We start from the raw sequence: 14,446 nt of genomic DNA on the forward strand, positions 1-14,446 counted from the left end.
GGCGGTTCGGTATGTGAACCATTTAGGGGGCCCGCGATCGCGGGCACTAGCGGATCTGGCGAAAGACTTTTGGGATTATTGTCTCGCCCATCAGGTCTCGGTAACAGCAGAATACCTTCCGGGACGGGCCAACCAAGTGGCGGATTGGCACTCGAGATACCTGCGGGACTCCAGCCTGTGGAAGCTGGATGTTCAAGTATTCCACTGGCTGGCGACATGCTGGGGTACTTTTTCCATAGACCTGTTTGCATCCCGTCTAGACTTCCAGCTACCGAGGTTCTTCAGCTGGAGACCGGACCCCTTGGCGGAGGCGACGGATGCGTTCCTCCAGGACTGGGGCCAGGAACGACCGTATGCCTTCCTGCCTTTCTCCATGATAGTGCGGGCCGCGGCCCAGCTTCGCCGTCAAATGGCGGACGTAGTGATGGTGACGCCCGTGTGGAGGTCGCAAGTGTGGTTTCCAGTTCCTCTGGAACTTTCCTGGGATTCTCCAATCCTACTCCCCCGGCTTCCTCGTCTTCTCCTCAATCCAGACGGGGTCCCTCACCATCTCCTCCAGGGTTCTCTCCGCCTCATGGCATGGAGGCTTTCAGGAGACGCTGGTCGCTCCCTGGCCTTTCGAACTCGGCTCAGCACCTTTTGTCCAAAGCCTGGGCAGGCAGCACTGCCAAAAGGTATAGATCGGCTTGGACCAGGTGGGTTCGTTGGTGTCTTCGACGGGACTTGGATCCCATGGTCGCAGGTCTCGTTCCCATCCTGAATTTCCTAGCGGAACTATCTACTGCCGGCTTGGCATACCGGACTATTAACACGATACGTTCTGCCATATCAGCAGCTCATGTGCAGTTGGATGGAGTGGCGGTCGGGGAACATCCCCTTGTATGCCGGCTCCTCAGAGGAGTGCGTCTGGCTTTACCACCGGAGCCACGATATTCTGTCCTGTGGGATGTTAACGTGGTGTTGAACCTTTTTCTTTCTTGGCAGCCTAACAAGTATCTCTCCTTAAAGGAACTGTCAGCTAAACTGGCGATGCTCCTCTGTTTGGTGTCATGTCGCAGAGTGTCCGACGTGCGTGCCTTAGATGTCACGGCGAGAGCGTTTTCCCCGGATGGGGTGACCTTTACCGTGGGCCGCCGCACGAAATCGGCTACGAGGTCTATTTCTTATCCGGCTTTTGCGGATGTCCCTAAGTTGTGTGTGGTGCAGTGTTTAAAAACATATGAGGATGTCACGACAGAACTTCGCCCTCCGGGCGAGCGGCAATTACTCATTGCGTTGCGCAAACCTCACAAGGCTGTCTCTTCCCCCACTATAGCCCGGTGGGTGCGTTGGGTATTACAGGAAGCTGGTATTGATACAAAGCAGTTCGGAGCTCACTCCGCAAGAGGGGCCATGGCCTCCAAAGCGTTTGCCCTTGGGGCACGTTTAGAAGACCTCATGCGCGCTGTGGACTGGTCTTCGGATTCCACCTTCAAAAGATTTTATTTCAAGCCGGTGGTGGATATTGCTAGTTTGGTGGTGAACAAGCTTTGAAGAAGCATAATCCGAAGCCTCCGGTCCTGACATAGAATCGAAATTTGCCTAGCGTAGTAATGGTAAGTTTCAATTCTATTAAGGACACAGAGGCGAGGATTATCCCACCCATACCTCCTGCGGAGATCCCGCCCGTACTGGTGTAAGTAATCTCTTTCAATTTGCAATGTGGATTACTGTTCTATTTGATTGCATGTCATTGACTTGTAGCAATGTTTTTCGTTGTCTTGCCTTCAAGCCTAGCGGGTATGGCATAGCTCACGTTGTTCTTTTTTCCGCCAGGAAATGATGGTGCGAAACGAGATGGTTGAGACTTTGGCCTGACTCGCGACGAAGAAAGAGGAGGAGTTCACAAGATGGACGCCTTATATTGGGATTTATGGATACTAAGAAAGGACTGCCTAATGTTGGTCTGATGGGACTTGTAGTTATAAAAGTGTTATTATGATGTTTTTCTGATGATTCCTGTGTTTGGAATACAAAAAATTTTCACGTTTTGATGCTTTTCTGGCTGCTGTGTGGTGTTATGTGAATAAACAGCGAAGAGAGAAAAGCATAATCCTCGCCTCCGTGTCCTTAATAGAATTGAAACTTACCGTTACTACGCTAGGCAAATTTCGATTCCTTCTTTGAATCTCTTTGCACATTTCCCTGCCCTTGCTGGGTGCCTAAGATTGTGATTGGTTTTCCACCAGAATACTGACGAAACAAATATTGTGGGACCAAAATATTGAGACCTAACTATTGAGAACAAAAATAGTGTGACGGTCAGTATATATAGATGAGTATGGGCCTTATTTATGAAGGCCTTGCGCCACCGGTGCGTCACTTTTTCCCATTTTAAAAGTGAAGCACCGGCGGCGCAAGTCCTTCATAAATAAGGCCCTATATACTTAATACCACATATATGTACCTTGACAATATATTTGTAGAGTTAAGAATATTAAATCTGTACTTATATATGAACTTGGTTCTTGATATTTAGGGCTTAATATTTGCCCCACAATATGTTTTCCTCAATATTATGAAATCCTTAAAGGTTACATTAAACACCAAGACTGCAAACATGTTACGTCACCAACACAACCCTGGCCAGGAAATAGCCGTCCCACAGGACTTGGTCTAGTTGTACGGCCACGAGCTGCATCTCGTATGGCCACGCCAATCCCGGAAGACCACAGACCTTTAGGCTTTGGCATTTGGGCACGGCGGGGATAAAAGTGACGTCTGAAGGCCACACCATGCCTGCTGTCCTGGATACTTACCGTGATGAGGGCTCCCCGCTGAATCGTTGTCTTCCTGCCCTTTCATCTTGCTAATAGCCAACCTGCGGCGTTGGATACTTGTCTGGAGTCCTTGCAAGCAGCTTCCCGGGAAGACCTGGAGTTAGTTATTTCCTTTACGCTGCTTCACACCCCTGAAGCAACTTCGGGACCTGTAAAAAAGAAGTAAGAAACACTTTACCAACAGAGGACTGTAGCTACAAATTGGAAGGGTGAATGTACACATTTAAAACAGATTAGTACTTAGATTAAAGAGCGATGTTTTGTGATCGCTGAGTGGAATACTCATTGCCTGGCTTGCATGTAGCAACCCTTTCTTTCTGGGCTAATATACGGCCTTCAAAAGGCTTAGAAAGCTGTTACCTGTCCGGTCTTAAATAGCAAACCTGCGATTTATCTTTTCTCCCTTCGCTGATGGCACACACACGTTAGACAGAGGCAATGAATCTCAGGTGTGTAAATCAGTCTACAGGAAATGTTACACACAACAATGAGGATTACCAGTCTGTTATCTGCAAATATACACGTTATTTGCAGCAGGCACATTCGCCCTCTGCGCTACTTTATGATTAGTCAAAGCTGGCACTAGCCTTCGAGCTCTCTCCAGCAAAACCATTAATCTTCCGCCTTATCTTGGCATTTTTATTGTTACCTGAAAACTACTGGGCTCGCACGGAAACAGACGGTGCTATTAAAAATAAAAGTTATTTCTGAACATAGCTCCTTTTCCGAGGTCAGCGCCAGGTGCGGCTGCACCGGTGGCGCCGCCCTAAAGCCGGCCCTGGCCTAAATTGAATAGATATTGGGAAGTGGTGCTCAAGGAAGTAGAGCACGTCTGTGGGACACGATACCCAGGGGCCCCGCCCAGCTGTGGTTCTATTAGGTTTATTATCCACAGGTGGCAAATCACAGAAATCGACGAAGGATGAGAAGCTGCTGGGCAGTCCCAGTAGCAGTGGCAGTCCAGGCAGTGCTAGCACAATGGAGAACACAAACAGCACATAATTGTGAGACTGACTTAACAGAATGTGGGACACACTAGCCATGGGGAGGATCAGGCAATATATTGAACAGAGGAAGACGTCTCGTCTCGTGAGACACACTGAGCGCCATTTATCAAGGTTTATTCCAAAATACTGACATGCCCACATTATCTTAAAAAACGGTACCGATATCGATAGAACATCCCCTGCTAATACACTAACCTATACATCGGGAACCGTAATATATATAAAGGCACAACTACTCCCTTACCTTAGGTCAGTTGAGTATAGGGCTATTATTACCGTGTGGCACTAGCTGTCGGAAGGGTAAGAGTGGCGGCATGGATGGAAAGAAGAATGTGTTACATGTTGATTGGTTTCACAGAAGAACACCAACTTCGCCTGCCAGAGAATGTAGATGGTTGGAAAAAACAATGAAGACATTTAAGCCAAACAATGTGGTTGTTTCATCCTAGGAAATTAGTGTCACTGGTTCCATTGCATTTACATTAAGTTTATTCACATCCACTTTACAAGGCTTCATCCTCCGACTGTCTCTGTAAATCAGTCCTGGGTCCAACCCATAGTCCAAGAAACCTTAGGTAGTAGCAGTCCAGATTACACAAGACGTCGCGCGCTCACCAGCCTTGCAGTATCAACTATTACACATAAAGCACATGAAGATAATACACAGGGCTGTGTCTAGTGGAATACACATGTTTAATATACGTGTTTGATGCAGATTGCCACTGAGTCATCAAGTTGTGTAGTAGAATCTCTATTGTGCTTGAACCCTTAGCAAAGCAGCAAAGGGCGTTGATGATAATCGGGCAACTAGGAAGCCCTCTGGATGTGCAAGGGAGTAGGGTTGTGGTGTAACGTTTATGGAAAGGCTTGGTTGCACGGTGTTTGGATTGAAGACCTGCTCCAATCATCTTGTGGCGACCTTGAAGCAGTGCTCAGGGCCGGATTGGGAACCAAAAGCCCCTGTCAAGTATGCTCTCTCTCTTTCCATCCATCTATTCTCTCACCATCTTTCTCCTCTCTTCTCCCGCTCTGGTTGCTTTCTCTTTCCCTTCCCCTCCTTCTCATTCTCCCTCTCTCCGCAATCCTCCCCATGCCTGTTGCAATTAACCCCTGGAGTTCGGGAAAGGGCCAGAGGCACCCAAAGGGACACTGAGCTTTCAGAATCAGTCTCCAAATGCTCCAGCCCGCTGGGATAATGCCTGGTGGAATAAAATGCCTGTCCGGCCCCGGCAGTGCCTAATGATAAGGTGTTTGGAAAGGTAAGGGAACAAGCACAGCCACAGGTGGGTACTTCATTTTCTTAGGAGAGGTTTGTCGAGTACCGGCTTCTCCAACGAGTAGCTTGTGAGCTACTGGTAGCTCTCTAACTACCTCTAGGTGGGCAGCTCTCTTGTGGGAAGACCATCCTACTGAATAAGAAGATTTGCTTGCTTCTAATATATATGTGTACCAAAACGGAGAAGTGTGTATTCAAGACAAATTGTGTGTATTTACAGAAATCCTAAGCTGTTTTTTGGAGAAAAATGTTCGAAAATCCACAATAGATTTAAAACTGATATTTGAGTGATAAATCATGCAGCATTAGGGAGAATTATTACTATTACTACTACCTTGATGTTGGAGGCATTGCAACTATGGTTGTCATGATTGACCCGCAAAGAGGCCTTCCACTTGGAAAAAGGCTTTTTAGGTCTCGACCTCTGCCAATGCGTTTGCACATTGCAGATGTCGAGACATATAGAGGTGGAACAACCAAGTTTACCAAGGGGATTTTTCAATGCGGATTACGTGCAGTTCATGGGCTCCACTCGTGTGAGACGCGCGTGCACGTCAAACCCATCAGCCTGCCTTCAATGGAATGCACTCCCAAGCTGCTCTCCCGCCGCTCGCCATATGCTCGTTCCCTCCCACTCGCTCGCTCCCCTGCTCCCCGCCCCCCACACAACAATACAAGCCGCTACCAAAATTGTACATTAATGAACATAGCACACCTCCCTACATACTTACCGCAGGCCACACACATGCCCTAAACAACTTTTTTTTACTATCTCACACGCTAATTTGAAGCGCCTAAACACACAGATTCCCGTTCACCTCTTGCTCCCTCCCACCTCGTACCCCTTCTCCCTACATTGTATGCCGATCTTGGTCACACCCGGCGTGGCTATACATGAATGCTGTACTGGTTTCAAGCCTTATGCTCGTTCCCTCCCATTTGCTCGCTCCCCTGCTCCCCCTCCCCCCATACAGCAATGCAAGCCGCTACCAAAATTGTATATTAATGAACATAGCACGCCTCCTTACATACTTACCGCAGGCCACACACATGCCCTAAACAACTTTTTTTACTATCTCACATGCTAATTTGTAGACCCTAAACACACAGATTCCCGTTCGCCCCTTGCTCACTCCCTCCCTCCCACCTCGTACCCCTCCTCCCTACATTGTATGCCGATTTTGGTCACACACTGCGTGGCTATACACTTATGCTGTACTGGTTTCAAGCCGCTGGCAAAACAATACAAAAATATACATAGCACGGGTTCTATCACTGTACAAGCAGTTATCTTAAGGCTAGCCACAGTGCTACAATAAAGATCTTCTAACGGATTACCCTACAGGGCAGCACTACCCATATGCTAATACGCTACTGCACCTTTAATTTTGCCCTTAAAACATAATGTTACCCTCCATATATTCCGCAGGCCAGATACATGACCTAAGCACTTTTTTTTACTACCTCACAGGTTAATTTGTAGCACCTTGCCATACAGAATCCCATTTGCCCGTCGTTCCCTCCCTCCGTTCGTCGGGCCCTCCTGCTTCCATTATATGCAGCTGCTAGTGAAAGCTAACTGTGGCTATAGACAGACGCTGTACCAGTTTCAAGTCCCCACCACAACAATACACTAATGTTCATAGCAGGCGTTCTGTCACTGGACAAGCAGCCATCTTTAGCCAGCAGCAGTGCTTTAAACAATTTTTTTTCAAACGGGGCATTACCCCACGAGGTAGCGTACTACCCATTTGCTCATTCACTACTGCACCTTTAATCTTGCCCTTAATAGATCATTTAGTTGTTCATACTGTTCACAGCCCACACACATGACCATTAGCACTTTTTAGGTCTCGTTGAAGCAATGCGTAAGCATTGTTAGGTCTCGTTGAAGCAATGCATAAGCATTGTTCGGAGAGATAATAGTAAGCCATTCGGAAAGTCTACCCACTGTGGATCCCATGCAGTTCATGTGAGAAAAGGGCGTGCACAGGAATCCGCTCCCCCTCCCACCAAGCAAGACAAGCCAAGAACATCAAAGCGCTTTGCTTCCATTTACCACCAGCCACTTCACGGCTCCGCAGGTCATAAACAGGACCATCTGCTGCTTGCCCAGCCCCCCTCCCAGCGCTTGTACCCCAGTTCTACGCTCCTCACATGTATCGCCCTTCCCCACCGGAGCTCTCTTTACCACCACTGCATGGCCCCAGCCCTCTAAAAACCTTTAATCCCATTTCCACCTTCTCACAACCCCTTCGAGCACTGTTATCTTAACATCTGTGTTTCTCTCTTATGATGTCTGTCCTGCCACCATATATGTCTTACCCTCACACACCCTAACCCTCACTGCTCCTCACCCTCACCCTCACTCCTCCTCAACCCCACACACCCTCACACCTCCTCATCCTAACACACCCTCTCACCCTCTCACACACCCTCAATCACCCTCACACCCTCACCCTCCCTACACCTCACATACCCTCACTCACCTTCACACCCCCTCGCCCTCACCCACCCTCACCCCCTCATCTTCACACACCCTCACTCACCCTCACCCTCTCACCCTCAAAACCCTCTCACCCTCACTCACCCTCACCCTCACACCCCCTCACCCTCACACCCCCTCACCCTCACACCCTCATCCTCACACACCCTCACATACCCTCACTCACATCACACCCCCTCACAACCCTCTCACACTCACACACCCTCACCCCACTCACCCTCACACACCCTCAGCAGCATAGTATAACAAAACATAGTATAGCATAACAAAACCCAGCATAGCATAGCATAACAAAAAAAGCATAGGATAGCAAAACATAGCATAGCATAACAAAACAAAGCATATGATAGCAAAAACAACTAGCATAGCAAAACAAGACATAGCATAATACAACAAAGCATAGCATAGCATAACAAAATACAACAAAACATAGCATAACAAAACATAACAAAGCATAGCAAAACAAAACATAGCAGCGCCTTCAGACGCTTGCGGGTGAGTAGCGCGCTTTATAAATGTCCTAATTGACTGATTGAGCATAACAAAACATAGCATAACATAACAAAACAAAGCATAGCATAACAAAACATAGCATAACAAAACATAGCAAAACACAACAAAGCATAGTATAACAAAACACAACAAAATATAGCATACATAACAAAACATAGCATAGCAAAGCATAGCAATACATAACACAGCATAACAAAACAAAACAAAGCTTAACATAGCATAACAAAACATAGCATAACAAAGCATAGCATAACAAAACATAGCATAACAAAACATAGCATAGCAAAACATAGCATAGCACAATAAAACACAACAAAACATTGCATAGCATAACAAAACATAGCATAGAATAACAAAGCATAGCATAGCAAAACACAACAAAACATAGCATAACATAACACAACTAAACATAGCATAGCATAACAAAACAAAGCAAAGGATAGCAAACTAAACATAGCACAGCATAAAAAACAAAGCATAGGATAGCAAAAAAAACATAGCATAGCATAACAAAGCATAGCATAACATAACAAAACATAGCATAACAAAACACAACAACACATAGCATAACAAAACATAGCAAAACACAACAAAACATAGCATAGCGTAACAAAACATAGCATAGCAAATCAAAACATATAATAGCGTAGCAAAACATAGCATACCAAACACAACAAAACATAGCATAACAAAGCATAGCATAATAAAACACAACAAAACATAGCATATCCTAACAAAACATAGCATTGTATATCAAAGCATAGCATAGCAAAACATAGCATAGCATAACAAAACATAGCATAACAAAACAAAGCATAGCATAACAAATCAAAGCATAGGATAGAAAGCATAGCATAACAAAACAAAACATAGGATAGCAAAACATAGCATACAGCATTACTCAGCTCCACCACAGCATCACTCAGGGGCGCCACAACATCACTATGCGCTACCACAGCATCACTGAATGCTGCAGCATCACGCGTTCGCCATCACAACATTACTCAGCGCCACCACAGCATCAATCTGTGCAACCATTCAACAACAACTGGTTCAAATATGTTCTCTCAATGTTTCAAGCTTTATTACAAATGTAACAAAAAGATGTTAATATTTCACTTCTGTTCTTGGATTTTCGTCACAATAAAATACACTGAACATAATCTTCACAAAAGTTATTTATAAAAGTTCAAGCTATTGCCATTATAAATTACAATAACTTTTATTTAAGTATTAATTAATAAAAAAAAATTAAAACCATTGTTATTTGTAATATCAATACATGTAAGTCACGTAAATAGAACACATATTGCATTACAAATGCTATAGGTGTCACATTTGCAAAAGTTATAACTATTGGCATTGTAAATGACAAAGCTATTAATTTTGCTATTTTCAAAAATAAAACATAAATATAAAATTTGTCATTTACAATGCTAATAGCTCAAACTTTCGTAATGCGAGACCTATTACATTGCAAATGCTTGTTGTACATTACTGCTGGAAAACTTGGATGATGAGCAGAGGTGACAGACCACTGCTCGTAATCGTGCAAATGGTGCCAACTAATGTAATCTTGTCTGATGTGGTTACTAATATATCACTAACATTAGTAAATAGGGATGATTTTCATTGAACATACGTAGCTCATAATACAGAAATGGTTGGAGACCCTAGCTCTAGTAGATAGCATGTGACCAGGGGCGTAGCTACCATTGGTGCAGCCGGTGCAAAACACCAGGGCCCCTTCTGCCATTCAATGGCCAATGACAATACCAACACAACAAGTAACCATCACTCTCCCACAAAGTGTGACAGTTCAAACTTTCCCGGGCTCCCATAGCTATGGCTTGGATGGCAGGTATTAGTCATTTTAAATGTAGGTTAAACTAATAAACAGCTGTTCTTTTGCTCTATGCTAAATTAGACAAATAGCATCACCATGTGACAGACTATTATAAGTACTGGTGCTGACAATTAAGTGCACGTGCCCAACACTGGAAACAACCGGCTCAAATTAGGCAGCGTTGCTGTCTGATCTGAGGTCATTATAGCTTAATGGATTCTCGTTATGACAATGCCGGGCACCCTAGGCGAAAACACATTAAAAGAATGCAACAATTATGCACATGTAGTACAATCTGTGTTGCTAATTAGTCTCAGTCTTCAGTTTCCCAGTTGGGGCTCTGACAGGGGCGGCTCTGCCGTTTGAGCGGAGGAGCGTGTCCTACTTAAAAATCCCCAGAGAAGAAAAATAAAATGGTGATTCATTACCATTTTATTTTTCACCCCTGTCCTGAGCCAAGCGTCATGACGGGGGCGGGACCACTGCTAAGTGACTGCAGCAGGGAGGTGAATGAGCTGGTATGGCACTGTTTAAAGTGTGCATGTCTTTCTGGCCAGCAGTGTTGCGACAGCTAGCCACACATGCGCACTTTGAACCAGGGCCGGCTCTAGGGCGGTATGATCGGTGCCACCGCACCAGGCGCTGACTTGGGGTGGGGGCGTCATTTATGCAAGTATATTATCATTTAAAAATCGCCTGTTCCTGGCCTCCAGCAATTTTCAGACATCAATTAAAATGTCGAGATAACTCTGGTGATTAATCGTCTGGGGTTGATAGCACAGTTATCCCGCTGTAATTAGTGCAATTACTCAGGTCATCTTTCTTTTTCAGATCTTGATGAGATATCAATTTTTCCAGTCTGATGGCACCTTTTCATCCTCCCAGATTCTTCCAAACATGGGGTATAGCAGGTCTACTGATGTTTCAATGTCTACCTTCAGTGCGTCTGCAAAAATGTTGGCAGGTCCTGCTGCCTTCCCATTTCTCACACATTTGATGATTTCTTTCGTTATCCTGCTGCACCCAATTGGCAAGTACTATTCAGATGGCTGTTTGTCTGGTGGACACTACGGCATGGGCTGATTCAGCAGTTCTTCAAAGTGCTCTGCCCATTTTCGTGGTTGGCCTTCGTTACCCATGATTGTCTTCCCAGCTTTGTCTTTAAAAGCTGTTTCTGGCTTGCTGGTTCTGCTGTAGAGTTTCCTTGGTATATCATAGAGTTATCTCAAGTTTCCATAGCAAGCTGCTTTCTGTGCCTATGTGGCAAGACCATTGAGGAATATTTTTTGTCTGCTCTTCAGCTTCTCTTTGCTCCCATGTTGCTTATGGTAAATGTTCATAACGTATACTTTTTATCTGCAAAGCTATTGGTCTTCATCACCAGATGCTGCAAGGTTCACTGACCATTTCCACTTTTTAGAAACTAATGTGAGAACTTTGTTTTATCTTATTTTAAACACTTTATAGACTGTACCCTCTTCTATCCTCCTATTATCATTTTCAATCTAACTAACAGACTCACATGTTCTCCGCTCAAATTAACTCACATTTCACTGTACTAATCCATCACTAATTCTTTTGGGTTCTGGAGTAGCATGCTACTCACCAAAAAGCGATTCAAAGTATCGTAAGGGGTAGTAAGCGCATACCTGCCAAGGGAAGGGAGATTTTGAAATAATAAGTGGGAGAAGGCCATTGACCTGCACTGAGCCAGAGAATATTTAAAGTGGGAGACAGTCAAAATTAAGCCATTTTTGCCTTTGAAAAATCGGGAAACTCCCACCCAAAATTGCGTTTGTTGGCATGTGTGGTAAGCACTATATAAAAACAATTACAATACAATACATGCAAATGCACCGGACTCAGGCTGGAAACTTGCTTTTTTTAAGCCAAAAATAGATTTATTTTGGCTGGCTTCAGCCTGAAATGACCTCCGCTTCAATACAAGTCAACAGGGGAAATGCATTCTCCTGTTTCTTTTTTCTCATCTCCCAATTTCCTCTTCTAAAATGTTGTCATGTTTATATTGAAAGAGCCTGGGCTCACCTGCTCAGTTCAAAATGCGGAGAGAGAAGAAAGGTCTTAAGTCAATGGAAATACAGTGTAACACAAATGGCTAGACAAGAACCCAAATCAACAACCAATTGGAGGTTAGTCAGTTTATTACAATTTCAAAAATAGTTGGACATACCCAATCCCTAACACAAATGTATAGAAATACAAGGGAATTAGTAGAACGCCAAACCTTGTTCACTCGATGGAACATGAAAAGAACAAGCAGCTCAATTACGATTATGCATGAAATGAGGAAACAAAAGTTCAAGTCTCTTTACATCTGCACTTCTTCTAGATGCAACATTTAGTTCTAACTATCCCTACATTCATTTTAAAGTGGCATCCCTAAGTTAAAGCACAAGCAGAGGACGTTAGAGAGGGAAAGAATGTCTGTGGACAAAGTCCTCCTAAGAAGTCTCTTTGCCATAAGATGGGTCTGAGGCATGAAGCCACAATCAAAGAAAGAAAGCACATCAACGCATAGGTGCTCTTAGTCAGGAGTTCAAGCAGGAATGGGGTAACTGTCCCTCTCTAACAGGCATCATATACATAAAGTTGCATTCATCAAATGTCCCATAATGCTATTTGTCTACAAACTGTACAATGGGCATAGCCACAAACTTTTCCAAGACGTCAACATCCTTCATGGCGTTCTCCACGCACATGCTCCTCTGTAATAGCGCGTTCTTGTTTGTCTCTCCATCTCCCGTGTTAAAACACCTCCTTCTACGTTATCTCCTGCAACCAAGCTAACTGTAACTCCTTCATTCTACAACTTAGCCTCACAAAACAATAAACGTCTCTCTAATTAACGTTGTCCACATGTAATGCAAATGTGAGACAGAGACATCCTGCAAATTTCACATAATAGTTTGAAAGGTACTGGCAGAAATGAAGACGCTCCAAGTGTAATACGAATCGAGACCTATGTTAATCGGTTCACCAAACAATGTAGACCAGCAAACTCATCAGCTGACTACATAAATACACATTTTGCATTTTAAGTCCTTAACCTTAGAAAGCAGTTGTTGTTGATAACTCATCATTTGATCGCATTTACTAAGACGACCTAAAACAAATTTTCCACTCTGTGGGTACCCAGGGGGACCTTGGCACGAGTCGGTGTCCCCCTGGGGTGATTCGTGTGGTGGAACAATCCACCCAGCGCGTTAGGCTTAGGCAGGTAAGGGGGTGGGCGTCGTGGGAGGCTATTTGTAGAGGTGCTTTGGCGGGAACACTTCACTCTTAGTAGAGTTGTTGGGCGAACGTTTGATTGACGTTGCCCTTTTCTCTCAGAGTGAAGCAGCATTTCCTTTCACCGTTATGTGTGAAATCGCTGCGGCTAAAGATGCGCTCCGTGTCCTCTATGAAGAGGGACACAAAGATTTACTTCGCCCTGGTGTGTCTGCGGGTCAGTCATCAGGAGCGAGGCGCCCGAAGTGTGTGGCGGCAAAAGGAGTCTCCGAAGCCGTGGTGGAGTGTCTGCCGCCAAGAGGCCGTTCTCCTTTATCAAATATGCGCAATTCTATGTCAGGATGGAGGCTCCGATTATGCTTTTCTCAATTTCTTTACTAGACACAGCAGCCAATGAAAACACAGTAAAGAAATGAAAAACTACACTACCCATAAACACTGGGCAACCATAGAGTATGTAGAGAGTATATAAACAGTCATAGAGGTTCCAACTTTCTCTTTCTTTGCTGCTCCGCTCGGAGCAGCCAGTTAAGTGTTTTTACACTATTGTGCATTTCGCTTTGTTAAACTTGAGCGTGCTTTGTTATTTTAATTGCGCTTTGTTTATTACGGCTTGCGCTACTGTTTTATGCTAATTTGGAACTCTCCGGTTCCCTGTGTCGCGCTGCTGCTTACCGGCGTTTCCTCTTATCGCCGTTGTGTTTGGGGGCGTGTGTTCACCTTCCGTTGCAGGCTTGCTGCTTGCGCCTGCATTTATTTATTTCGTGGAGCGGGAGTGGGGCTGAGAGACGCGCGTCTTCCTCGCGCGTCTCCCATTTTCGTCAGGCTTTCTCAGCGCATGCGCAGTGCACCGGCTGTATCCTTTGGTGGTCGGCGGTGGTACTGCGCTCTTCGTTCCTGTGTGGATTTTGACAGGACGGTAAAGCGCTCGAGTTTCTCCTTGGAGATCGATTAATTGGCTTTTCAGCTATTGCCCATTAGCCTGTAGTTAGGCCCCTGACGCCCTAGTGTATTACGAAGTTCTAGGGTTGTAAAATAATTGCAGAGGCTTTGCCTAGAGTGTGTCAGCAAGCCCTCCCTCCACATTTGACTCTATATTCACAGGTTAGTGCCTGTTCTTTGGCTTGCTTTGGGGTTATCACTCCCCCTGAAGTGCCCTTTGGGTGTCAATATTTTACTTCTCCTCTTGGGCATATTACCTTTTTGGAAGGTCAAAATGGCAGATTATTA

General features: G+C 44.9%; 1 protein-coding gene across 2 annotated transcripts in view; it reads right to left on the reverse strand.

The window, feature by feature from the left end:
- METTL21A (methyltransferase 21A, HSPA lysine) overlaps positions 1–14,037 on the reverse strand; it is a 196,864-nt gene extending 182,827 nt beyond the window's left edge. For both annotated transcript variants that reach the window (XM_086955330.1, XM_086955327.1), the window contains exons 1-2: positions 13,892–14,037; positions 2,799–2,968 (exon numbers count right to left, since the gene is read on the reverse strand). The gene's annotated coding sequence lies outside the window, so the exon portion shown is untranslated. The remainder of the gene's footprint in view (positions 1–2,798; positions 2,969–13,891) is intronic.
- Positions 14,038–14,446: the final 409 nt, after the last annotated feature.

This window comes from Lissotriton vulgaris, chromosome 2_1, assembly GCF_964263255.1.
Source record: "Lissotriton vulgaris chromosome 2_1, aLisVul1.2, whole genome shotgun sequence".
Classification (NCBI taxonomy): domain Eukaryota; kingdom Metazoa; phylum Chordata; class Amphibia; order Caudata; family Salamandridae; genus Lissotriton; species Lissotriton vulgaris.